Source organism: Pelodiscus sinensis, chromosome 21 (genome assembly GCF_052426305.1).
Source record: "Pelodiscus sinensis isolate ZL-2025 chromosome 21, ASM5242630v1, whole genome shotgun sequence".
In the NCBI taxonomy this organism is placed as follows: Eukaryota; Metazoa; Chordata; order Testudines; family Trionychidae; genus Pelodiscus; species Pelodiscus sinensis.
Window position 1 is genome coordinate 8182077 of NC_143072.1, and position 27701 is coordinate 8209777.

The 27701-nt window shown below is 49.5% G+C and overlaps 1 protein-coding gene across 7 annotated transcripts in view; it reads left to right on the top strand.

Annotated features, from left to right (window-relative positions):
- Window positions 1–5165: 5165 nt before the first annotated feature.
- The window catches only part of TPST1 (tyrosylprotein sulfotransferase 1), a 104503-nt gene continuing 81967 nt past the window's right edge, over window positions 5166–27701 (top strand). For 4 of the 7 annotated variants that reach the window (XR_012897144.2, XM_075905093.2, XM_075905092.2 and 1 more), the window contains exon 1: window positions 5174–5377. The gene's annotated coding sequence lies outside the window, so the exon portion shown is untranslated. Of the gene's footprint in view, window positions 5378–27701 lie in introns of all 7 variants that reach the window. The other 3 variants (XR_012897143.2, XM_075905090.2, XR_012897145.2) reach the window with 2 other exon arrangements.

Genomic DNA, 27701 nt, shown 5'->3' on the forward strand with positions numbered 1-27701 from the left:
ACATCACAATGAATGCCATTCTAAAACCCCAACTACAGTAAAACAATAAAGTAAAGTGAAAAGAGCTGTTTAATGAACTGAAGTGAACTGCCTGGCTCGGGGGACTGGTAATAGGATACAGAATGTTTCATCGCTAAAATACCAGTTCAGAGCTAGCCCTGATTGGTAGGAAGCAACATTTATTGCCCTCTGATGGCTGTGTGGGAGCACATGTGAAAGGAATGTATGGACTCTGTCCAGTGTGTAGTGGACATGTGTCTGTATTACCAACCAAAAACAAGACAAAACCCACAACCCTCCATCTCTGTAGGTGCAGTGTGGAGACTGAATAGCTAAGTCCTCATTACTAGTGCTGAGTTTTGCTTGTCACCAGTGTGGGGCAGATAGAGGAATGCCTCTGCCTGGGTGTTACCTGTCCTGGTGAAAAAAGAGAGAACACAGGAGTGACAGGCGTGTCCATATGGCCCCATTCACTAGAGTTAATTTTAAAAACAGGGCAGATTTTTTCACAAGAGGTCTACACTCTTTGGCATTGATGTAGGGACCTAAATGCATGGCTAGACTTTCAAAAGCACTCAGCAGCCATTTAGTATCATTCATTTGTGTGTACTCCAGGAGCATCTTGTAGTCAAGTCCTCACTGTATAAACATACAGTAGAGACCATCCCTGTCCAGAAAAGGGCCTTACTGAAGTGTTCAGATGTTCAAAGGTGGTCTGCTTCCAGCAGTCCCCTGGGACCTAACTTTGATAGCTAAGCACTTTTGAAATCCTTCATTGGATGGAACCTATCATAACATAGTGCAACCTTGAAACTCATTATTCTCCAGCACATAAGCTTGCCAGCTGTTGCCACTATCCAGAGTTTCTTTTGTTACAACTGCAAATAAAATGCAGGTGCCACGCTAGCCCAGTTTCAGTAAAGACAAATCACTGGGCCCCTTTGAGGGTTCTGCCTGCTGCTCAGCTTTTTAACACACAAATTTCAGTTGTGTGTGCCTGGTTCTCCTCTCCTTTATAGCCATGGACATCAGGAGTCACTCCATTGACTTCAGTGTAGTTACAGTAGCAAGGTAGAGTCCAGAGTGACCTAGACAGATTAGAGGATTTGGCCAAAAGAAATCTGATGAGGTTCAACAAGGACAAGTGCAGAGAGGACTTGGGATGGAAGAATCCCAAACATTGTTACAGGTTGGGGACCAAATGGCTAAGTAGCAGTTCTGTAGAAAGGACCTGGGGGTTACAGTGGATGAGAAGCTGGATATGAGTCAACAGGGCGCACTTGTAGCCAAGAAGGCTAATGGCATATTGGGGTGCATTAGGAGGAGCATTGACAGCAGATCTAGAGAAGTGATTATTCCCCTTTATTTGGCTTTGGTGAGGCCACATCTAGAATATTGTATCCAGTTCTGGGCCCCCCACTGTAGAAAGGATGTGAACGCATTGGAGAGGGTCCAGCGGAGGGCAACCAAAATGATTAGGGGGCTGGATCACATGACCTATGAGGAGAGACTGAGGGATTTGGGTTTGTTTAGTCTGCAGAAGAGAAGAGTGAGGGGGGACTTGATAGCAGCCTTCAACTTCCTGAAGGGAAGGTCCAAAGAGGATGGAGAAGGGCTGTTCACAGTAGTGACGGATGACAGAACAAGGATCAATGGTCTCAAGTTACAGTGGGGGGGGGGGTTGAGTTGGATATTAGGAAAAACTATTTCCCTAGGAAGGTGGTGAAGCACTGGAATGGGTTACCTAGGGCGGTGGTGGAATCTCCATCCCTAGAGGTTTTTAAGTCTCGGCTCGACAAAGCCCTGGCTGGGTGATTTAGTTGGGATTGGTCCTGTCTTGGGCAGAGGGCTGGACTTGATGACCTCCTGAGGTCTCTTCCAGCTCTATGATTCTATGAGTCTAAGTGAGATGAGAATCATGAGCCCCGTCTATTATTACTTACTAACTAGTGGAGAGGGTGTCCCTCAGGAACAGTCACATGTCCTATGAACATCAACACTCATTTTCTCCCCGTTGCAGCAAGAGGAAAATTAGGCATGCTTTCTTATAAATTCAGTGCATGATACTGACAGCAAGAACTAGCTGATTGTTACTGCTGATTGCTATTATTGGAAAGTAGGTCTCTTCAGGCTCATAAAAGTTTAAAGACATGCTGTTTGGAAGATCTATGTTAAATCAGATAATGGTGTGTTGTTATTTTTTTCACGTTATGCTTCTTAATGGCATCAGCCAATTCCGTCATCGGCCTTTTACCATTTCATGAGTATCAGCTGATGGTAAAAGGTATTACATGATTGTCTTTTGGAGTCAGTCACAGGAATCTGTATCATCTCACTGGGAAACTTGGATGTAAATGTAATGCCTGTGAAACTGTTTTAGAGGATTTGAGATTGAAATGGCTGCATTGTATAGAAGATGGGCAACTAAGGATACAAAGGCTCTCTAATGATGACTAATAACCATCTTTCAATAGCTTAACTACCTGCCACAGAGTGCATTTTATAGATCATGTTAACTGGGCATATCTAGTGTTGGACAGGAATCTTTTTAAATACATATAACCAGTATTTCCTTGTGCCAAGAAATATGAACCGGAGTGGGAATTCCCCTGCCCTCGGTCACTGGGCCTAGGTAGCTTACAAACATGTCTCTTCTGAATATGATTCTGGCGTGCCATTTTTGAGATGTGTATCTCTCAAATGTATGGTGGATAACTTCAAGTCACCTGGACTAGGGCCTCTAGGTGTACAGAAGTAGCTAGCAGTATGATAGTGTAACTGAGCTATCTTAAAATCTTCTCCCCCCACAGTGGTGTAAAAGCTGGTTTTATATATAGGGTAGTAATGGCAGAATTGTGTGGAACCTTTTGAGGACGTGTGGTCTCATTCTGAACTACAAGGCAATATATCTGTAAGCACAGCAGCCAGAGAGCACTTGAAAGTTTCTTATGGAATTAAGTTCTCATAGTACTCTGCTTATACCAGACTTCTAAAAGTCCATCTGTGTATCCTTTTAATTTAATTAATCCACTATTGCAGTACACTTAGAGATGGTCTGCTCAAAAGGACTGTTAGTTTTGGGGAAGTTTTTCACATCTGATTTATGTTAGCTATGGAACATTATGAAAGAGAAGCATTCAAATGCTCTTTGCAAACTTTCTCATTTCCAGAAGAACTTCAAATCTATACAATGGAATTCTAAGATTCTGACTTTTTCACTTGCAAGATTGTCTAGCCTAATCCTTTAAGTCAGGAGTGTCCAAACTTTTTTCAAAGAGGGCCAGATTTGATGAAGTGAATATGCGTGAGGGCCGACCATTTTGCCTGACATTCTTTGAACCATTAAAATTAAATGCAAATTAACTATTTTATGCAAAGTTTATTGCAAACGGCATACTTTTCATTTCGTCACATGGATGACAAATCTAAACAGGTGTTAAATTACTCTGCCTTTCATATCTGAAGGCCAGATGAAAAAAAAATCCAGGAAGCTGAAATATATGTCAGGAATATTGTAAAGTACATTACATATTATTGGTAATAAAGGTTGTCTGTCAACTTCTAAGTTCAAAAAATATGAACAGGAACATAACACCAAGTATACATGTTGTGTCCAAATATATTTATAACTGATTTAGACCAACTGACATTAACTGAGATTTTACAATGTATTCATCTCAATACATATGGATTCGTTGGGGGGCCATAAAAGATAGATATTGCCAAATTACCTGGGGGGCCGTATTAAACCGGAACACGGGCCGCAATTGGCCCGCGGGCCGGACTTTGGACATGCCTGCTTTAAGTGGTTGTGACTGACAATATCCTAACCAGGCAGTGCATTCTACTAGGAGTTGATAAGTATCTATTCATTTGTGGTTTCTGTGGCTGTAGCTCCTGCACTTTTCTTAAAGATTCTTAGAGGTGTAAATGTTAGTTTGTAATTTAAACACAACTTAAAAAAAGAGTAGTCCCCTGGCACCTTAGAGACTAACATATATAGTGTCATGAGCTTTCTGGGCAAAACACTTTCTTCTTCAGATCTGGCAGCATATATTTGTAAAGTTGGAGGATATATTTAGAGTATGTAAAAATCTTTATCTTACTATGTTATTTTCTTGCAACACTGGGATTCAAACGTTCTACAATAATTGACAATTTGTCTTTCATTTTTTAAAAAGCAAACTGGAACATAGTTTCTCAGGATTAGATCCAAACAGTTCAGGCTTAGTGCTGAGGGGAGGGTGATGCTTGCTCCAACCACTTCTTGCGAAATGAAAAACTTCTTGTGGAAAAATTACAAATGAATGAATAGTTGAGAAGTGAGTTAATTTCAGTGATAGGTTAAGTGGTTGTTGTGCACTTGCAATATGCTCCTTGTTTAAAACATAACATATGGCAAGCTGTACATTTTGGGATCTCTTGGAATGAAAAGTACTGTATAAAATATGCATTATGATTACCACAGGAGGGAGTATTTGACTGGGTATGAAGTAGCTGGCAAAGGTAGGCAATGTTTTGATATCGATTCAGATAACAAACAAGTTCTGCCACTTCAAGGTGAACCCAAACTGTTTATACCTGTTTAAAGGTATACATTGATTCATATGCTCACTTAAATTTAAATATTTCCATCGCATCCTAGATGTTCTTTACCATAGTCATTTGCCTGATGTTGTCTCATAACAATTGCAACAGATGTCCAGGATTCCAGGTGCTCACCAGACCCAGCTGTTTCCCTAGATATTCATCCAGGCAAACCCATATCCAGCAGTTTATGCAACATCATGGTCAGATGTTGACCTCGCGCTTGCACTAAATCCAAATGTTTTGCCCAAACCAGATGTTCAGACAGAGGTGCAGCGATGTGCCTGCTTCAAAGCCAAATATGTAGGCAGGTGTTACATTCACGTGCAGCTGTTTTCTTAGGCATTCATCCAAACGAAGTTCACTCAGCTGTTAAATCCGGATCCAGCTGTTCACACTGACACAGATGTTCCCGTGCCCCTCCCGGGCTCTAGCGGTTCTTCGCTCAATCGCGAGAGGGAGGATGCAGCCACGCCCACCCCCCGTTGAGCCACGCCCACCCAGCGAGCAAGCCACGGAGGCTGGCCAATCAGCCCCTTCGACACAAACCGACTCCGGTCCGCAGTGTGGCCAATCAGGGCGTGTGTGTGATTTCAATGGCAGGCCGGCGGCGGGAGGCGCCGGGCTCGGCGGCGGAGAGTAGCCGCGGGCTGAGGGGCCGGGCGCTCCCCACGACGATGGTGCCGGCCGGGAGCGGCGGGGCGGCGGCGGCCCGGCGAGGTAGGAGGCGGCGGCATCAGCTGGAGCCGTGACCCCTCCGCCTGCCGGTCTCCTTCCCGGCGCAGCGCAGGTGAAGAGCTGACCCGCGGGGGGGCTGTCCCGGTATCCCCCCCCCCCGCCATCCAGCCCCGTCCGCCCCCCCCGCCATCCAGCCCCCCCCCCATCCAGCCCCGTCCGCCCCCCCCTCCGTCAGCCCCCCCCGCCATCCAGCCCCGTCCGCCCCCCCCTCCGTCAGCCCCCCCCCCGCCCCCCCCCGTCCGCCCCCCTCCGTCAGCCCCCCCCCGCCATCCAGCCCCGTCAGCCCCCCCCCTCCGTCAGCCCCCCCCCGCCATCCAGCCCCGTCCGCCCCCCCCTCCGTCAGCCCCCCCCCGCCATCCAGCCCCGTCCGCCCCCCCTCCGTCAGCCCCCCCCCCGCCATCCAGCCCCGTCCGCCCCCCCCCTCCGTCAGCCCCCCCCGCCATCCAGCCCCGTCCGCCCCCCCCTCCGTCAGCCCCCCCCGCCATCCAGCCCCGTCCGCCCCCCCCTCCGTCAGCCCCCCCCGCCATCCAGCCCCGTCCGCCCCCCCCTCCGTCAGCCCCCCCCGCCATCCAGCCCCGTCCGCCCCCCCTCCGTCAGCCCCCCCCCCGCCATCCAGCCCCGTCAGCCCCCCTCCGTCAGCCCCCCCCCGCCATCCAGCCCCGTCCGCCCCCCTCCGTCAGCCCCCCCCCGCCATCCAGCCCCGTCCGCCCCCCCTCCGTCAGCCCCCCCGCCATCCAGCCCCGTCCGCCCCCCCTCCGTCAGCCCCCCCCGCCATCCAGCCCCGTCCGCCCCCCTCCGTCAGCCCCCCCGCCATCCAGCCCCGTCCGCCCCCCTCCGTCAGCCCCCCCCGCCATCCAGCCCCGTCCGCCCCCCCCTCCGTCAGCCCCCCCCGCCATCCAGCCCCGTCCGCCCCCCCCGTCAGCCCCCCCCGCCATCCAGCCCCGTCCGCCCCCCTCCGTCAGCCCCCCCCGCCATCCAGCCCCGTCCGCCCCCCTCCGTCAGCCCCCCCCCGCCATCCAGCCCCGTCCGCCCCCCCCTCCGTCAGCCCCCCCCGCCATCCAGCCCCGTCCGCCCCCCCCCTCCGTCAGCCCCCCCCGCCATCCAGCCCCGTCCGCCCCCCCCTCCGTCAGCCCCCCCCGCCATCCAGCCCCGTCCGCCCCCCTCCGTCAGCCCCCCCCGCCATCCAGCCCCGTCCGCCCCCCTCCGTCAGCCCCCCCCGCCATCCAGCCCCGTCCGCCCCCCTCCGTCAGCCCCCCCCTGCCATCCAGCCCCGTCAGCCCCCCCCCCCTCCGTCAGCCCCCCCCGCCATCCAGCCCCGTCCGCCCCCCTCCGTCAGCCCCCCCCCCCGCCATCCAGCCCCGTCCGCCCCCCCTCCGTCAGCCCCCCCCGCCATCCAGCCCCGTCAGCCCCCCCCTCCGTCAGCCCCCCCCGCCATCCAGCCCCCCCCGCCATCCAGCCCCGTCAGCCCCCCCCGCCATCCAGCCCCGTCCGCCCCCCCCGTCAGCCCCCCCGCCATCCAGCCCCGTCCGCCCCCCCGTCAGCCTCTCCCCCCCGCCATCCAGCCCCCCCCGCCATCCAGCCCCGTCCACCCCCTCCGTCAGCCTCTCCCCCCCCCCGCGATCCAACCCCCCCGCCATCCAGCCCCGTCCACCCCCTCCGTCAGCCTCCCCCCCGCCATCCAGCCCCGTCCGCCCCCTCCTCCGTCAGCCCCCCCCTCGCGATCCAGCCCCGTTTGTCCCTCTCCCTCCTGTGACCCAGCTTCCCGATTGCTCCCACTGCGATCCAGCTCCCGCCTACTTCTGAACCATCCCTCCATCGCCCCCCCCCCCCACGACCGAGCCCCCCCAGCTCCTGCCCCTCCCTGCCTGCTCATCTCCTTTCACCCCTTCTCTCCAGATCCCGTTTGAGCCTCCCCGTGGGTCTTTCCGCATGGCCTCTCGCCCACCCATCCCTCCTGCTCTCCCCTGTCCAGCCCCTCTCTTTCCGCCCCGCCGAGCCTGCCCCCGGTTCCCCTCTTGGCCAGATGCGGCTGACAGGACTTCGTGACAGAATAAAGGCCAGCGTCCGTGGCGAGGGATCCTGCCGCTCGCCCGGTTGATCTGTTTGCCTTTAGTCACCTACCTGTGCCTGCCCGCTGTTTGCAAATCTAGATAGTGCGATGAACTCTTTGCACAATGGGTGGTTGCTCTTTTACTGTGGAAGGAATTATTACATAACTGGGTATTATTTACCGAATAAAATGTCTAGCAGGAAAAGTTGAAAGGATGAAAAGATTGTTTCTTCAAAGAAGAGCAGGGCTCCATTACTGAATAACTCTTAAGGACTGACTACCTTGGGCAAATATTCGATCTTAAATGATAAAATAAGGCTTTCTGGAAATTTGATTTGTAGTAGGAGTGTTCTATTGTGGTTTATATGCGCGACATGAACTATGGTGTATGCATTTTTTTCTCTTTACTAGCTGTATGCTTTGCAAAGTAAAGCTTTGCAAATTTCATCTTACAATATTTATGCACATTGTCCTTCTTTTACTGACCTTACTGAAAAAAGTTTGTTTTTCAACTGTTCCGTTCCAGAAAAGGCTGGGATCAACCATTGGAAACTGCGTCCAGTGTTATCGGAACTGTAAAGGGTTTTATAACAGGATTTGGCCTCCCAGTGGCTGTTTTTGGTCCCTGTAGAATAGGGATGTCAATGAAATTGACTACAGGATTAACCAACAAGTATCAGTTAGTCCTACACACACATTCTCCCCCACCTCCGCTGCCTCTGTACCCCGGGGCAACATGGTGGGGAGGCACATGCTGGCTCCCATGGAGCTGCCTGCCCCATAAGCTGCCTCCCACAGAGACAGTGGGAGTGGGGGAGCAGGTGAGAGCCAGCACTAGTGGGAAACAGACTTTTAAGCCGGTCCTCCAGCAAGCCTGCTTCTGCAGAGCTCCCCTGATTGATTTTCCCCGATTGATTTTCTGTGGGTCAGCAGCCGAAAAAGGTTCCCCATCCCTGCTGTATATTGTAAGTTCTCTGCTAGTTCGGTGTTAATACAGGAGGGAATTCTACCATATACTACATAATAATAAAAATGCCCTTAAAAAGCAATTGATTTATTTTAATCAGTGCCTTGTGCGTGTGTTTTTAATCTACAGGACAGATGCGACTTATTCTAAACAGAAAAAAATCCCATTAAAATTGATTAACTTGATCCTAAAATGCAGAGTTGTTTTAGACTGTTTGGCCAAGGTTGTCAATTAAACTGTTTTGTAGGAAGACTGTCATACAGTATTGATCGGTGGATATTACTTCACTATTTGAAGTTGGTAAAAAATATGCATTAGGCATGTAAAAGGCAATTTGTATATAGCTGTTTAATAATCCTTTGCAGTATTATACTTATGTGGGTGTGAGAACTGTAATTCAGTCATTTCTAACATGATACAAATGACATGAATAATTTCTGGAATTACACTAACAGGCACTCTGCAGATGCAGGGAAATATACTACTGTATATAAATACAAACCTTATGAAAGATTAATAAACTTCTTCAGGGGAATGGAACTGTACCGTATTAGAAATAGAGCTGTGCACCTGGGAGGTATGTAACCAACTCATTCTGTTGTTGCTAATGGTTTACTGTTGGGACAGATGTGACTACGGTAGAAAGGAGTGTGTACCGTATACAGGTGTTGGACATAAATGTCTGTACAATATGAAATATATTTCTATGTGTTTTTAAATTGGCAGTGGGCAACAGTTTTAATGTGACAGATGCAATCATCTTATTATCTTATAATTCTTTTTGGAATGTAAGCAAGTATAAATAGTGTGTTCTAGAACACCCGAATCTGTTCCTGAGAATAAGCAATATATATAAATATGAAGTATATGTAACTATAGCGGAGACTATCGTTAACTCCAAATCAGGAGTCAATTATGAAGCAATTCAATTCTTATTTTAATGTACTCATTAAATTGCCTTATCTGATTTCAAATGAGAAGAGCCAACTTCCCCTGGACTCCAGTATAATAATTTTATCCTTTTTTGGTACTTTTGTAGTTGAATGGAGAAATCAGTCAGGGGTTAGATTTTTCACTCCTGATAATTAAGAACAAATTCTATAGGTAACAATGGTTTTCACAGTGTCAGCAGAAGGTAAGGGATGGTGTTGCAGGCTGCTCCCTGGGTATTGGTTAACTCTTACCCAGTAAGCATCACTTATTAAGGGTGATACCTACCGGGTAACTAATGGAAAAACTTAATTCAGGTTTTCCTAGTTGTGGTGAATTTCTCACATTTTCAATAATTGAGGGAAGTTTGTCTTGCCTCTAATATGTATATTCAAAGAGAATTAAGATTTGAAATAAATAAATGGGTGGAAAGAGACCATCACTTTTTGGGTGTGTGGGTGGGGAAATTAGACTGTTTTCCCACTAGGAAACAGTATTAAGGGTTAAAGTGATTATATTATTCCTTTATAGAGCTCTCCAGGTTCCTTGTTTTCATCATATTATCATGAAAATGGAAAGGGAGGGAACACAGTATGATGAAAACAATGAGTTTGGAGAGATTGTCTGGCAGCAACGGGGAACCTAGGTTAGTAAGTGGGCTGCATGAATGGCCCTTCTTCATCTCAGTGGGCTGCAAGATTGTTGTAAAACCAACACGGTTTCTGAGGCTCATATAACTGCACATCCACCAATATGATCTATGCCATCAAGTGCCACCAATGCCCCTCTGCCATTTAGAGACTGTCCAGGTTGGCCAATATACAGGATTAATGGACACAAATCACATATTCGAAAAGGTAATACATAGAAAGCTATTGGGGAACATTTTAACTTGTCCAGATGCTCATTAATGGATCTTGAAGTTACCATATTATTGCAAGCTAATTTAAAAAAAACAGCTTGAAAGGGAGGCTGCAGAACTTAATTTCATGTACAAGTTTGATACCTGCAACAGAGGGCTAAACAAAGACCTTGCTTGGATGGCCCACTACATTCAACTTTTATGTCAACATCCTAATGACATAAAAAACCAAGCACAGGGTACTTAAGAGCACTCAGTACCCCCTGTATCAGCTTCATTTAGCATGGACACTCTAATTTACAATCCCCATTCCTCCTCTTCTCCTCCTTCTCCCCCACCCCCTGTTTTCTCCCTCTTTTTTCCTTTTCTTTCTCTCTTTCCCTGATATTTATCTGGAAACTGGACCCCTTCTCTCTCATTCATCTGAAGAAGTGGGTTGTGCCAACAAAAGCTCATACCACCATCTACATTTTTTGTTAGTGTCTAAGGTGCTGCAAAATTATTAGTTATATTTTAAGTTTTTTCAGTTACAGGCTAACATGGCTACCCCTCTGAAACAATATCCCAAGATAGGGTTGTTTTGATAACTGCTTGTATACCTAGAATTTGCAAGGTACTTTACCCTTTAGTAATACTGGTTTAAAAAAACAAAACAAAACCCTACACAGATTGAAACCAGAGGAATTTGTCAACCTTGTGCGTGGGCAATGGCAAACAAAACGTCTTGTGGGCCACACACGGGCAACCTGTGGTCCATCTGGCTTCCATCACTACTATATGGTCTGGAAGACTGGGGATAGCATTGGAAGTCAGGACCTCTGTATTTCTAACTCTAGTTCCGCTGTTGACTTGTGACCTTGGGCAAATTACTTAATTTCTCTGTTTCTGTTGTTCAGCCTGTAAAATAGGGATAATATATATTTACCTGCAGTGATGTCATGAGGACTGATGTTTGTATAGTGCTTTGTATATGTATAATGCTACTGAAATATTCTTTTTTCAGAGTGAACGGGGAGGGGTAATTTATAATGTCCCTCAGTGGAATGATTTCTTAAATAAGCCTTTCTCGTAAGGAAAGAAATCTGTTTTACACTATATACAATAAATACTTCAGTTGTGTTTTTCAATGTTACAACATTTTGTTTCTGTTAACTTGCCTATACAGTCTTCTTTGTAGTGCACACATGAAAAAACAAAGGCAGGTCAGGTGGTGGTTGAATTACAGGGTCTGTGGAATTCATTTAAACCTTTTAAGTGTGCCTTTTGGAAGGTTGTTAGCATGAATTTCTATGCGCTCATTCCTTGAATTTAATGATTGTTTAAATTGAGTTAACCTCGATCAGTGGTCATCAGCCAGGAGTATGCAGATGTCTTCCAGGGTTACATCACTAGATATTTGACTAGTTTTACAATAGGCTACTTAAAAAGCACTAGCACAGCCGTTACAAATTAAAATGTCTTACAGACAACTTGTCTATACTACTCTATATTAGGGATGTTAAAATGTGTTTATTTAAGTTAAACGTTTAACCACTGAAAATTTCAGTGGTTACACGCAAGGGGCAGTCCACAAGCACCGGCCTCCCGCCTGCCTACCCGGTGCTGCTGCCTCTGGTACAGAGTAGGAATGTAATAGTGTATCCAGGTAATAATTAACCAGTAAGCGGATGCAACAGCCCTTCCTCTGTGACTCTGCATTTAAAGTATTTTGAGAGCCAGTAGGCAGGCACTTTGGCTCAATCCTGGCTCTTGCCGGGTCCTGGCAATTACTTTAAATGCAGAGCTGCAGAGGGATAACTGTCAGGACCTGGTGCGAGCCAGAATTGAGCCAGCATGCCTGCCTACTGGCTCCCAAAATACTTTAAATGCAGAGCCACAAGGGGGTATCTCCCCAAATTACCCATGCGTAGGAGGCTGCTCCAACCCCTCTGGCCATGTCTCAGGGACTGCTCCCGCCATCCCAGCTGGGCTGGAGCAACTCCCCACCTCCCCTTTAATCAATTAACCAGTTAAACATCACATTTAACTGGTTAAAGCAGGGGTCAGCAACCTTTTCAATCCAAAGAGCCAAACTACATCAAAATTCAGAACAAGTGGTCAACAAAGAGCCCTATAAGAATGCACATTTGCATGACTGAAAATATACAGCTTAATATTACTGATAATTGACATACTGATTAATAAGAGTAGAAATGAAACATTGTACTCAGAGACTTTATTTAATGGGACTTCTACTGTTGCATCTTTTCATGCAGTTCTTTGAAGTTTACATCATAATGGGTCAAATTGAGCTTCATGCACGCATTCAGTCTGTCTTCTGTCAATCTTATAGCAGGGAGCTTGTGCTGTGGGGATGCAGGAGTCTGGGTTGGAGTGCATGAGGGGCTCAGGGCAGGAGATTGTGGTGTATATTAGACCCAGGGCTCAAGGTTGGTGTGTGTGGGGGTGAGGGAGTGATATGGCAGAGGACTGGGGGTGTGGGGATGCAAGAGGCTGGGGATGTGGGGGTGCATGAGTTTGGGGATGTGGGAGTATGAGGGGTTCAGGGCAGGGGGTTCAGGTGTATGACGGACTTAAGGTTGGTGGGGTGTGTGTGCAGGAGTGTTATGATGCTGCGGCTAGACGGGTGCTTGGTCCCAGTTGGGGGCTTGTTCGTCAGGCTTTATTTTTAAATAAAGTAAAATATGTCCAACTCAAAAGGTTTCAACATTGTCTTAATTTATGTCAGGGGTGGGAAGCCTCTTTTGCATCAGGAGCCACTGACCCACAGAAAACACAGTTGGGGACCACGCAAGTGAGAAGCCAAAAAGAAAAAAAAAAAAACCCTCCCAAACCCCTCAACCCTCACCAATGTGACCCCCACCAATGTGAAACACCTCACTCCTCTGGTGCTCTATATCCCTATAGTGTAGAGAAGAGCAGGGTGGACTGAAGGTCAAGGCCTCAGGCCAGATGTACTCTTCTGGTGTTCCAGGGTTAGTGGATTTTGTGGGTCTCCCTTGACTCTGGGTTGGGGCCAAAAATGAGGCATTAAGTGTGTGGGACAGGGCTACCAGTGAATGGGATAGGGATGGGAGTGTAGGATCTGGGCGGGAAGTGGGCTGTAGGAGGATGTGAGGGCTGGCCTGGGGGCAGGCGGGCTGGCTGGGGGCAGAAGGTATCTAGCCAGGGGATGGGGGATTTTGGCCAGGGGGCAGAGGGCAGGGAGGATTTTGGCCAGGGGGCTGTGGGCAGGCTCTCTGGCTGGGGTGGAGGTGAGAGAGGGCGTGTCTGGACACAAGGGGGTGGGGGTCACTTACTTGTTTTCATGCCACATGGTAGGCACCGTATAACACACCTCCCACTGCTCCCATTCGCCGGCAGGAAGCCTCCAGGAAGGGTTGGCAGGGGAGGCTGCAGGAAGTGTGTCCTGAGGGAACAAATTGCAGGGAGCCATCTTTGGTTCCTGTTTTCTCCCACGTTGGGTGGAGTAGAGGAAGGAAAACACTGTCCCACCGAGTCATTTTTAGCTCTGCTTCTTCCCTGCACACCGGATCTGGTGGGAAGCCTTGCGGCTTTCTCCCCACCACTGACATTCCAGTTTTGCAAGGGGCCGTAAGGCTGTATTGCCAATGCTAGCTCCCTGCTGTGGGGAGAGTTAAGAAGAGGACTGAGTTGGAGCTCCAGAAGAACCATATCTGGCTCCTTAGAGAGCCATATTTGGCTCGTGAGCCATAGGTGGCTGACTCCTGGTCTAGTGACTTCTATAATGCCTGATTTCCTGTACCCACAGTGTATTTGTTGGCAGGCTAGAACCTTTGTTCTGCACAGGAAGGTTTAAAAATCCTTTACAATGGGCTTTTTGCTTGGACCTTAAAGGACAAAACTGGACTTGAGAAGCAGTGGAAGAAGGGGGGTAATCCAAGTGGCGGAGGAGCCTGCCAATTCTTCAAGTGATATCCCCGTGGGTGCTCTACTGTTGGCGATGGGTCAATCGGAACATTGCAAAGCAATTCCACACACCCACCCCATCGGGCCATGCATGTGCAGGAGGCATCTTGTGCTGCTGCCTCCTGAGTGCCTGACGTGTAGCCCATCCCCTCCCATTCAGTTCTTCTTCAACTGCCCTTGGCTGTGGGCGGAGCTTCAATATGTGCTCTCACTCTCATTACCTGAGAGAGTTATTTAGTGTTTGGACAGTTCCTTTTATAGAGTTGACTTTAGAAATTCGTGTAAATAGTTTCCCTCCTTTTTTACCTCGGCGGGAAAAAAAATTCCCTTCAGAGGATTTGAACTCGGCGTTAGCCACTCAACCACGGCAAAACGGGTGCCTGTCGGTTTCCCTCTTTTCTCTCTCTCCCAAGAAAAGGAATGGAGTCAACCAAATATTAACTAATACATCTGCCTCCTCAAGCTTGAAGAAATGTATTGACTGCCGAGAGCCCATGCCAGTATCTGCTGGCCATTCCCTTTATATACACTGTTTGGAAGAAGCCCGTGAGCACTGTTCAAGTCTGATGGTGAGAGTGAGAAAAGATAGCTCCGCCAGAGAATGATACTGTGTAATAAGGCAGTACAGCCTGCTGAGGCACAAGATGCTGCCTCTAATCGGGACGGCTTTCCAAAGAAGAGGGCTGCCTCCCCATCTTCCAGGAAAGCAACGAAGAAGAGAGCTTCTCCGGCTCGTGCTCTCTCTCTCTCTCCTTCCTCCTCCTCAAGAATTAGCAGGGGAGAGACCTGGAACATCTGGGGCTACCGGTACTGCCACAAAATCAGCTGACAGCGTCCATGCTGCAGCACCTACTCTCCCTGTGCTTCTTAAGAGTCGGCACAACAAAAAGCCGCAGTGCCACAGGCAAAAGTGGTGCACTCTCACAAGCCTGCGCCACCTTCAGTGCTGCTGCCCTCTGCACAAGCTGTGCCGATGCTTGATGCAGACCCGCAGCTAACACGAGCAATATCTGGCAGATCTAACTCATTACCTGACAGTCAGGTCAAGCACCCTCAGTCATGCCCTGCTTCTGCAGGTCTATCATCTGCAGTATCTGCTAAGGATGTTAAGGACTAGTTGACTATCCGATAAGCAAATGCTTATTGGATAATTAGTCGACTAGTCGATTCCCACCCCCCCCCCTTGCTGCTTCTATCAGGGGCAGCAAAGGGGGAGGGGGGAAGGGGTTATTAAAAGGGATCAGCAGTGCAGCACTGTCCCTTTGAAATGCCAATATGGCATTTCAAGGCAGGAGCGCCACATGGGGCCCAGGGTCAGCTGCGGACTCCAGCTGATCCCAGGCTCAGTGTGGCATTTCCGTGGAACCTGGGATCAGCCAGGGAGTCACGAGAGCTTGCTAAGGTAGGATGTCAATCGTCTCCTGCTGTTCGGAGCCATAGAGAGTGGTGTACCCAACTAATTCCATGGAAGGGGGTTCTTCTGCAGGTATTTCCTTACAGAGAAAAGAATAGGGGGTTGGAGACCAATCCTCGATCTCCGCAAACTGAACAAATTTCTCAGAAAGCAGTGCTTCAAGATGGTCACGCTAACCACAGTTATTCCAGCATTGGATCAGAGGGACTGGTTCACAGCCCCCGACCTACAGGGCACATACTTTCACATTACCATTTACCCAACTCATTGTCATTACCTTCATTTCACACTAGGAGCACCACTGCCAATAACAGGTTCTGCCTTTTGGCCTCTCCTCAGCTCCCGAGTGTTTTCAAAGGTCCTAGCCATAGCCTATGACGGTTACATGTAGTCATCTTCCCATACCTAGAGGACTGCTTGATAAAAGGGAGGCCAAGAGACCTCCATGGTGAACAAGACCAAAGCCGCCCTCACTTGTTTTGGTCTTCTAATAAACACACAAGTCAAAGCTAGAGGCGACCCAAGACAGAGTTAATCAGTGCTCGTCTTGACTCACTTTCAGCCCACGCTTATTTACCTCAACAGCGATTCACAGTCATCCAAGTTGTCATCACAGTCATATCCATGAGCCTTTCTACCATAATACTTAACTGCTTTCAGTTGATTGGCCATATGGCTGCAACTGCACATGTCGTCTGTGATGCACACTTGCGTTTCTGATGCTTTCAACTATGGATAGCACCTGTCTACACTCCTTCACGCCACTTGTTGCACAAGAGGGTTACTGTACCAACAGACGTCCTCACATCCTACGCTGGTGAACATCAACAGTCTCCTGGTAGGCATCCCCTTCCACCAACCCAAGCTCACTGCACAAATCACAACAGACGCATCCCTGCTGGATTGGGGAGCCCATTTTCAAGACCAGGTAGTCCAGGGCAAGTGGTCTATGGAGACATCCCCACATGTTAGAACTCAGGGCAGTGAGAAACACCTGCATGCACTTTGCACCCCAAATTGCCAGTCATACATTTCGAGTCCTCATAGACAATATCTCCACAATGTTTTACGTAAATAGACAAGGTGGTGCCCGCTCCCGTTCCTTGTGTGCGGAGCCCATCCTCTTATGGAACTGGTGCATCTGCAACCAAGGTACTTTCCTAGCATCATACCTACCTGGAGCCACCAACACCACTGCAGATTCTCTGAGCTGCAGTTTTTCTGTGGACCACGAATAGGAGCTGTATCCTGAGGTCACAGACCTGATTTCTCAATGGGGTTGGCCAACAATAGGCCTTTTTGCCTCTCCTCACAACATCAGATGCCCCCGATTCTGCTCCAGAGCGGGGCTTGGCAAGGCTCACTTGGAGATGCATTCCTGATCCAGTGGAGGGCCCCTCAACATTATGCCTATACCACTAATTCCCAGAGTACTCCACAAGATCCGTGCAGAATGGGATCAAGTCATTCTGATAGCTTCATCCTGGTCATGCCAAACATGGTTTCCATTCCTGCACAGGCTGTTGACTCAACCTCTATGCCCATTACCACATCAACGTGACCTTCTCTCCCAGAATCATGGGATGATGCTGCATCCTCAGCCGTACACCCTACACCTCCATGTGTGGCTTCTATCTGGTGTGGGGTTCTAGACACCTGATGCTCTCAACCGGTGAAGGATGTTCTCCTCCACAGTAGGAGACCTTCCACTCAAAAAAGTACTTGGAAAAATGGACTCATTTCTCTCACTGTTGTCTAAGAGTGATGAGGGACCCTCATGTGTCTCTACTGAACATTATCCTTGACTACATAATAGAACTTAAGACATCTGGACTTTCACTTTCTTCCCTAAGGGTCTGTCTACATAGCAAAGTTATTTCGAAATAATAGCCCTTATTTTGAAATAACTTTAATGTCTACACAGCGCTTATTTCGAATTTGGTAAACCTCATTCTATGAGGAATAACACCAAATTTGAAATAGCTATTTTGAAATGAGTGCTGTGTACTTATTTCGAAATAGGGGGCCTCCAGCCTTCCCAGGGTGCCCTGGTGGCCACTCCAGCCTCAACCAAGAACACTCCTCTTCTCCCCCCACCCTCCGAGCCCTTAAAGGGGTAGCCCAGAGCCAGCAGTCACTGCCCCTGACCGAGTGGCCCCAAAACATGAGCCAGCAAGCCACTGGCAGCCAGCCCTCCACCACTCCCCAGGAGCAGTCTGCCAGCTGCCAGGAGCCTGCCAGGGCCCGGAGAATGCAGGCACCTTCCTGGTCCAGGGCAGAGATCATGAACCTTATTCAGGTTTGGGGGAGATGCCCCCAACATCCATGATCTCCGCACTAGATGGAGGAACGTGGCCGTCTATGGCAGGATAGCTGCCAGCCACATGTGAACCCAGGAGCAGGTTTGCATGAAAATCAAGTTGGTCCGGTGAGGCCCTGAGCTTCCCCTCCCCCTTCTTCCCCTTGCTTCCCCCTTCCAGCTCCGTCCTCCCCGGTTTCCCCCTCCCCTCTTCCACCCCCTCTCCTCCTCTCTCCCGCCTCCTTTCCCCAGTCTCACCAGAGTTTCATTCTCCCCCCCCCCCCCGCAGTTTTGTTAAATAAAGAGAGTTTGTGTTTGTGAAAAAATGTGTATTTTATTTTACATCAGGAAGAAGGGTTGGGGGGGAGGGGAGAGTGGAAGGACTTGAGGGAGGAACAAGGCACAAGCCCCCGGTGGAACAGACCAGGTTGTCTGTTAGTGCTCCTCAAGGTGTAAGCTCTCCCGCAGGGCCTCCTGGATCCTGACAGTCCCCCGATGGACTTCCCGGATGGCAGCCTGCAGAAAGTGCAACCAGGCTTTCAGCAACATGTCCAAGAGATGCACCAGAGTGTCCATGTTGCAGAGTGCTGTGGTGTCCCGAGTGAGGGCAACCAGAGCACTCAGAGACAAAATGCTTTGCTGTCCCTCAGCGAGGTAGGCAAGCAAGTAGGGAAGCTGAGAACCGGCTGTCCGGGGGGGTCCCTTTAAGCACAGGCATCAGCCTCAGGCAGAAGCCACACAAAGTAAATCCTGACCTGATGCCCTGCCGGACCTGGTTCCAGCCGGCCTTAAATGCAATTCAGCATCCACTCAGTGTGGATGTGCTATTTCGAAATAGCAAAACGCTATTTTGAAATGCATTTTGTGTGTAGATGCGTTATTTCGAAATAAGCTATTTCAAAATAGCTTATTTTGAAATAATGCTGTAGTATAGACATACCCTATGAGTCCACCTGTTGGCTGTAGCAGTTTTCCACACCCTGGTGGACAGCTTCTCCATTTTTGCTCACGCAGTCACAAAAAGATTCCTTAAGGGTCTCCAGAATATATACCCACCCTGCAGACCTCCACCCCCGGCATGGGACTTAAACCTTGTTTTGGACCATTTGACTAGGCCTCCATTCACTCCCTTGGCCACACTTGTGCTTCCTTTCCTATACATGAAAGTCTGCTATTACCTCAGTGAGGAGGGTTGGGGAGCTTGGGGCCCTTTTTGCAAAAGACAGGGTTATGTTGAGGCCCATCCAGCATTCATCCTGAAAGTATGTACAGCATTCTACATCAATGAACCCATTGTATTACCTACCTTCTTTCCAAAGCCACACGCTTCACCACATGCCATGATGCGCACCCTGGCTATTCAACAGGTATTGGCCTTCTTTTTAGATAGAACCAGGCCCTTTCCTAAATCTCAGAGCCTTTTTATTTCCGTTGATGAGCAATCGAGGGGCACATCTATTTCATCTCAGCGAATCTCAAAGTGGATATTGACGTGCATGCTCAGATGCCATTCTATGGCTAACAGGCCCTTACAGCATCCACCATGGGCACATTCCACTCAAGCTACAGCTGCCTCCACAGCCTTCCTGAACAGTGTCTCTCTAAGAGACATTTATAGAGCTGCAACTTGGTTCTCAGATCACACTTTCACAAAACACTTTGCAAAACTACCACAATCAGCATCTGACCCACGGTGGCCACTGAAGTCTTGTTCACCACTGCCAAATAATGGCTCCAACTGCCTCCATCCAACTTGAATACTGCTCTATAATCGCCACCAGCAGGGACATCACTTGAAGAAGAAAGGGAGTTATTCACTTTGTGAAGTAACGACTGTTCTTTGAGATGCATGTCCCCGTGGGTGCCCCACGACCCTCCCTTCTTCTCCTCTACTCAGAGTTTTAGTTACTCGGACTTAGAAGAGGAACTGAAGGGGAGGGACTGGGCTGTGCATGTCAAGCACTCAGGAGGCAGTGGCGTGAGATGTCTCCTGTGCATGCATGGCCCGACGGGGGGATGGGACTGCTTTGCAATGCTCCAGTTTGTGGCTGTGGGTGGCCTGTCGCCAACAGTGGAGTAACCATGGGGACACACCTCTCGAAGAACAGTCGTTACTGCACAAAGTGAGTAACTCTCCTTTCTTCTGTTACCTAAGCTAAAGGCAGGTTTGATGCAGGGATTTTACATTTTGATTAATTGGCTAATTGATCAGTCAATAAGGGTGCCTCTACCTTTGAAGTGTAGCAATAGCCCCAGCGCAGTCTCTCACTGGCCCCTGTGCAAAATAAGTAAGGGCTGACCACATACACCATAGCCAGGTAGGGTATGTCTACACTACCCCGCTAGTTCGAACTAGCGGGGTAATGTATGCATACTGCACTTGCAAATGAAGCCCGGGATTTGAATTTCCCGGGCTTCATTTGCATAAGCGGGGAGCTGCCATTTTTAAAACCCCACTGGTTCGAACCCCGTGCAGCGCGGCTACACGGGGCTCGAACTAGGTAGTGGAACGAGGTGTACCGGTAGTTCGGAATAGGAATAGGGGCTGGAACGCGGCCAGTCGAGCGCATCCAAGGGCAGCAGCACGATGGAGGAGCCTGTACCGGTTGAAAGGCCCTCCACGCTGGATACATTTGAGGTAGCTCAGGAGCTGATTGAGCACCAGACCAAGGCAGGCCGGCACCACCCTCCACACTGGCGCCCCATCTGGTGGTGTGTTCCCCAGCACTCACATCGACGCCAGCACTGTTGGGTCCTTCAGTACCGATGACATCCCTCTAGAGTGAATCTAGAGAGAGTTCAGCGTCCAGCGCCCTGATTCCAGTGGCCCAGTCCATGGCACTGGGGCACTTAATGCTGTCACCGTCGTTGTGGCACAGGGGCAAGCCAGCATCCATGGCACGGCATGCAGAGGGACACCACTCCCCGGGTCCGTCTTTGGCTCCTCCGTGGTCAGAGTCTAACTACTCATTGGAATCCAGCATGGAGTCAGTGCGGTTTAGAGCACTGGTCTCCCACTCCCGGCGCTGCTCCTTCTCCCGGCACTGCTCCAGGTCCCGGCACCACTCTGGATCTCGGCACCGCTTCAGGTCCCAATGCTGCTCCCACTCTCGGTACCGTGATCACCAGGGCAGTGTTTCGGGCATGTCTCAGTCTTGGCCCTCACAGTGGCAACACTCGGAGCAGTGGCTGTTTTGGACTCCGTGGGCTTACCACCAGTCCCAGGGGTGTGCTCCCTCCATGGCGGGCTCTTTGCACCTGGGCATCCAGGCCACACCCGTGGGCAATGCCATTGCACTGCACCCCGGCACTGCAGACCTCGGCGGTGCGGAGTAACTCCCCACAACCCTCATCAATTGGGGGTGGAGACCAGGGGCCCTCGGGACAGTCCACCCCGTCTTTGGTGTTGGAGCAGCCGCTTGAACAGGAGGACCTGACCATTTGGGGAGGACGAATACCCCCAGATGAGGCACTCGGGTTGGCCTCTTCATTGGCGCCCACTATGGACTCTTGGGCCCACCAAGAGCTTCTTCAGCGGTTGGCCCAGAGCCTAGGGGTCCAGCTTGAACGGGCCTTGGAGGACTCTGACCCTACAGTGAACATCCTCAAGGCAGAGACTGCCTCTGAACAAAACAGTGGGTAAGATAACCAAGGTCTTCTGGAAGATGCCAGTGTCCATTCTGCCCACGGACAAGAGGGCAGAACAGCGGTACTTTGTCCCCCAGGCAGGCCATGAGCACCTGTTCTCGCACCCCCCACCAGGCTCGATAGTGGTACAGGCAGCAAACCACCATGAGCACCAGAATCAGCTGGCTCCATCCCCCAGAAAGAGAGAGGCTAAGCGGTCTGACTTTTTTGTTCAGTTTTGTTCCGAGGCAGGGCCACTCAGGATGGCGCCTTGGGAGGTCTCCTACTCAGGATTGCCAGCCAGCAGGTTCTCCTGAGTAGGTATGCCTTTAACTCCTGGGCAGCTATGGGCAAGTTTGGAGACTCTCTGCTCCAGGTCTTGAGGCAGGAGCTTAAGACCATCTCCAAGGAGGGCAAGGTAGTGTCCCGAGCAGCACTTCAGGTGGTCCTGAACTCTGCGGATACAGCGGCCCATACCACGGCAATGGGTCTAGTCCTACACAGGGGCGCCTGGCTAGAGGTGTCTGGTATCCCACCTGAGGTCCAGAACATGATCCAGGACCTCTCTTTTCAGGGTGGGGGCCTATTTTCTGACTGAACTGACACCAACCTCCATGGGCTGAAGGATTCTGTGGGAGCCCTTAGGTCCCTAGGTATTCATACCCTTGCCCTGAAGAGTTGCTCCTTCCCAAGAGCCCCATCTCATCCCTTCCAGTAGAGCAGACAGGATTTCTCTAGATGGAGAGGCCGCTGTATAATAATAACAACAGACGTCCCTCCCGTTCATCCTCTGAATGGAGGGCGAGCCCTTCTAGCAAGCCCCAGGGTCCCAGGCAGAATCTTTGAAGGTGCAAGCAAGCACAGCACTCCGGACTGCAGGCCATTTGCTCTTCCCCTTCTACCATGCCTGGTTGCATACTACAACGGACTGTTGGGTTCTGGACACAGTGAGAAGGGGATATTACATCCTCTTCCACTCCCGCACCCCTTCTAATTCCCCCTCCCCGTCCCTCTCCAGGGACCCCTCTCACGAGCATCTTCTCAGGTTGGAGGTGCAAAAGCTCCTTGATCTGGGGACAGTAGAGGAGGTACCTTTGGACCTCAGGGGAAGGGGTTTCTACTCCCGCTACTTCCTAGTCCCAAAGGCCAAGGGTGGATTTTGTCCTATTCTGGACCTGAGGGATCTGAACGCTGTCATAGTGAAGTCTAAATTCAAGACGGTTTCCCTGGCGTCCATCATTCCTTGCACAATCAATTTCATACATACAGAATGGGAAGCAACTGTCCAGAAAGGAGTACTGCAGAAAGGGGTCATAGTGGACCACAAGCTAAATATGAGCCAACAGTGTGATGCTGTTGCAAAAAAAGCAAACGTGATTTTGGGATGTATTCACAGAAGTGTTGTGAGTAAGACCCGAGAAGTCATTCTTCCATTCTACTCTGTGCTGAGCAGGCCTCAATTGGAGTATTGTGTCCAGTTCTAGGCACCAGATTTCAAGAAAGATGTGGAAAAACTGGAGAAGCTCCAGAGAAGAGCAACAAGAATGATTAAATGTCTAGAGAACATGAGCTTGAAGGAAGACTAAAAGACTTGGGCTTGTTTAGTTTGGAAAGGAGAAGACTGAAAGGGGCCATGATAGTGGTTTTCAGGCATCTAAAAGGGTCTCACAAGGAGGAGGGAGAAAAATTATCCTCCTTGGCTTCTGAGGATAGAACAAGAAGCAATGAGTTTAAACTGCAGCAGGGGAAGTTTAGATTGGGCTTTAGAACAACTTCCTGCCTGTCAGGGTGGTTAAACACTGGAATAAGTTGCCCAGGGAGGTTGTGGAATCTCCATCTCTGGAGATATTTAAGAGCAGGTTGGAGAGACCTCTATCAGGGATGGTCTAGACGATACTGGGTCCTGCCGTGAGGGCAGGGGATTGGGATTGATGACCTCTCAAGGTCCCCTCCGGTTCTAGTGTTCTATGATTCTATGAATTATAACTTTACATGTAAAATTAGTCACGCTCTTTCTGTCATATATATATACACAGAGAGAGAGAGAGAGAGAGAGCGCTCATGCAGCTCGCTGCCACCCACAGCAGGTGAGTGAAATCTCTGTGTGTGGGTGGGTGGGTGGGTGGGTGGGTGGGGAAGTGGCTGGGGAATGGGGCTGGCTGCAGGAGCTGGTTGAGAGGGGGAGCCATAGTGGCCCAGGGATGCTCAGAATCTCCACCTACCTCCTTATCTCCTCTAATTAAACCTACCTTTCCTCAAGCAAAAGTATTCAGGGTTAAATAAAACACTATTTTAATTGTGTGTTTGTTACATTATGGGTTAAATAGGCTTTTGTGAGCTAACTGCCATTTATAACATTGCTTTTGTGTGTTCCGAGTTCCAAACAACTGACTTACAAACGAACTTTTGGAACACAACCCATTGGTAAGTTGGACACTCCCTATATATGTAACTCTGTATACGTACAGTGCATGAGTGTTACAGTGTGTACAATACATTCATCATCGTATTTACTGGGTAATATGTGACTTTCAATGTATTTTTGGATTTAGAATCTTTAGACTATAAGACGGGGTGGGGAATCTCAGGCCAGGGGGCTGGATGTGGCCCCTGGCTTGCCTGGATCCAGCCCCTGAGGCTCAGGGCTTCCCTCCTAGCATTGGGGAGCCTGCGCCTACTGAGGAAGTGGAGCACACAAAACCTACTAGCTTAGGCTCCACTAGGCTCTGGTGTGTGAGGGGAATGTGGGGAGGGTCTTTCTCTTTCTTAGGGGCCACGTTAGTGAGGGTTTGGGTTTTTTTTTTTTTTTTGGTTTCTTACTTGTGTGCAGCCCCCAGCTGATTTTTCCGTTGGTCAGTGGCCCTGTACTCAAAAAAGTTTCCCTGCCCTTGCATAAGATATCCCATAGGAAGGAGAGGAGAAGGTAGAACTGAAGCCATCAGGGATCTGAATGAACCTGCACTGGATCGTCTGAAGTCTGTTAATTGTTTTTATCATCTTTTACAAATATATTTTGGGAGATGCATGATATTTAACCATAGAGCTTTTTATATATCTGACACTCTGAGAGGCTCAATTGATGGTATCACTCAATTCAAAACAAACCAGTATCTAATAGATGGAAATAAGAGCCTTACTTACTTGGATGATGCTTACCAGTAGCTGGGCTGGAGCAGCTGTGGGCCAGGGTCTACTTTGGCCCAACTGGGCCAGTGGTATGCTGCGGGCAGCTAACCAGTTAAACATATCATTTAACCGGTTAACATTTTAAACAGGATTTCGCATCCCTAATGGGTAAATGTAACCTTATCCTGAGGATACAGGTGTCTTTTTAAAAACTTTGTTGTGAATTTTCTTACAATGTGCTCTTGGAATCTCTAATCCACTTCTCAAAAGAATTAAAATCCCGAGACACCTCAAATCGAAAAAATACCATGCAGGTTTGTTGCAGGAGTAGATGCTGATAGCTGTAAAGTATCTTTCCATGCATTCTAAGAGCAGAGGCACATCCATCTTTAGTTTGTAAAAGAAAAACTTCCTCATGTGTGCAATCTTTGTCTGGTCCCAAATAGGGATATAATCGTGTAGCCGATTAACCAATAAGAAAAAGCTTATCAGTTAACACTAGAGACTACATGCATTTCCCTCCCCTCCCCCACCAGCAAACTTTTTAGCAGGCTGGCCAGCAGCTCGGCTCAGTCCTGGCTTGCGATGGGTCCAGGACCTCCCCCTGCTGCAGTTCTGCATTTGAAGTGTATTAGGAGCAAGGTGGGCAGGAGGTCCAGCTCAGTTCTGGCTCGTACCGGGTCTGGGAGCTCAGACACCCAGTCCCCCAAGACAGGGGCTGCTGCCACCCTGTGTTGTTGCCTTTTTACCAGAGGCATCAGCACAGGGCGACAGGCAGCCGGTCTGCGAGGGGAGCTGGTTTTTCAACTGTCTCCCCTCATGTACCAGCTCCCGCCTGGCACCTCATGCTGCTGTATCTGATACAGAGGCAGCATCACCGAGTTGCAGGGAGTTCCTCAGGAGAGGGGCCCAAGAGCACTGGCTGCTGGCTCCACCCCCAGGGACTATAGAATAGTCGACTAACCGATAAGAATTCATGAGGTTACTCGACTAGTTAATTAATCAATATTTAATATCCCTAATGCTGAACAATGACGCATTCTACTTTGAGTGCTTGTTCACGTTGATTCCAATCAGGTGTATGTACACCCCATACACAAGCATCTGAAACTTTTCCCTAACAGCTCCCGTACAGTCGGCTGTGGAGACCCCTAGAGTGACGCTGCTATATCAGCGCATATATACCACTGCCAACCTTGCCCTCCCCCAGTTCCTTCTTACTGTCCATAGTGGCATTGGAATGTTCTAGCTCTTGCCTTGGCAAGTGTCTAGTCCCTAGCTATAGCTCTTCATTGTCATCTCTGCTCATGTAGCAGAGTCTTCAGCATCAGCAGATAGCGGACTAGTGCCCAAGAACTGTAGCCCCAGGCTTTAAATCATGCACAGTTTGTAAGCTCCCCAGTCCCAACAGTGATCTGCATGCCTTTGCTGTTTGGGTGAAGAACACTGCACTGAGAAGTGCGAAATCGATAGAAGTTTTAAGTCCCGCACCAGAAAGGACTGGGAGTACAGGCTCCAGCAGCTCCTTATGGAAGTGGCACTAAAACCCCATCAGGCAGAGAAGTCAGCACTTGGAGCCAGCTCTGTGTACAGAGTGCTCCGGCTTCTGTGTGCGATAACGTGCCAAAACTGAGCGCAGCCAAGGACACCCGGCGCTGGGGACCGTGGCACTGAGACACTGGTCCACCTCACCAGTACTGCGAGGCAGGAGGGAAGATAGGAGTACATCCCCTCTTAAATCTTGGCTGAGGCAGGACCAAATGCGTTGGTAGTCTCTAGCGTGAGAAGTCCAGGACGTGCGGTCAACTCCAGCACTGTTGAGTCTGGCACATGTCCTGTCACAGAGGGTTATAAGTCCGGTGCAGGTCCTGAACTCTCCCTTGATGCCCGATACCTATGAGGCAGCCTGAGACCTCATAGACTCGGAGGCGGAGGCATGCAAGGTTCCCGATAAGCCATTGGCACTGCCGAAACTGCAACACGCAAGGGGGAAGATGGCGATGCTGCATAGACCACTGTCCACAGAATAACACCAGAACAGGACATCCTCGTCGGAGGGATTACCTCCACTGGTGCAGCGTACGCCTCCACTGGCACTGACTCCCAGGATGGTGCCGGGCGACGGGTGTTTGGTGCCAAGGTTGAGGTCCAGAAGCGGTTGGCACCATTCAGGATCCAGACTTTCCCAGTACTGCTCGAGTTCCCCAGGGAGATTTCAACATGTGGCGCTGATGCTGGCACCGATTTAATCGGCACCACCATAGTCCTAGAACTATAGAATCCTAGGGCTGGAAGAGACCTCAGTAGTCATTGAGTCCAGCCTCCTGCCCAAAGCAGGACCAATCCCAACTAAATCATCTCAGCCAGGGCTTTGTCCAGCTGAGACTTAAAAACCTCTAGGGATGGAGATTCCACCACCGCCTTAGGTAACCCATCCCAGTGCTTCACCATCCTCCTAGGGAAATAGTTTTTCCTACTATCCAACGTAGACCTCCCCTACTGTAACTTGAGCACCACCATGAGCTGAGGGGAAACCAGCCAATGGGAGCTGGGCAAGTAGCATGCAAATTAGCCCTGCCCTCTGCCCCCCAGAGCTCATGGCCTGCAGCTGACTGCTCTAAGCTGCTTGCAGGGGTTTAACTGATTAAATGGGATTTTACATCCCTACTATGCGCCCTTTCCTGTAAGTCTTCTATGGGTGGAGCTCCCATTTGTGTGTGAGCTCTCATTTTTGAGTGTTTGTAGTATCAGGCTTTTTATTTGAATTACTGAAACAGAAAACTTGTTTCATTCCACACGATTGTTACTCTTCTCAAAAAGAGCAAATCAAGCTTTCCCGTTATTTCTACTGGAAAGACTTTTGGTTAACATGGTGCCGGTTTTAAATCTTTGGCTGATAATTGGTGGTGGTGATGCCCTGGCAGCACTCAGGCTTGAGGCTAGTGTGGGCTCTGTTCCTGTGTCTTGCTCCCAAATCCCCTGTTGATTGCCTTTATGTACAGCACTGCGTGAGAGTTACAAACACCTCGAGAATGGCCCTCATCATCATCACTTTGCCTTCATGCCCACTAGCCTATAGGGCAGCAACAAAGGTTCTCCTCTTCTGTCTGTCTCTGGCCAGCCTCTCAATAGTGCCCCAAGTGGTCTGGCACCATGTTGTCTTGAGTCGTC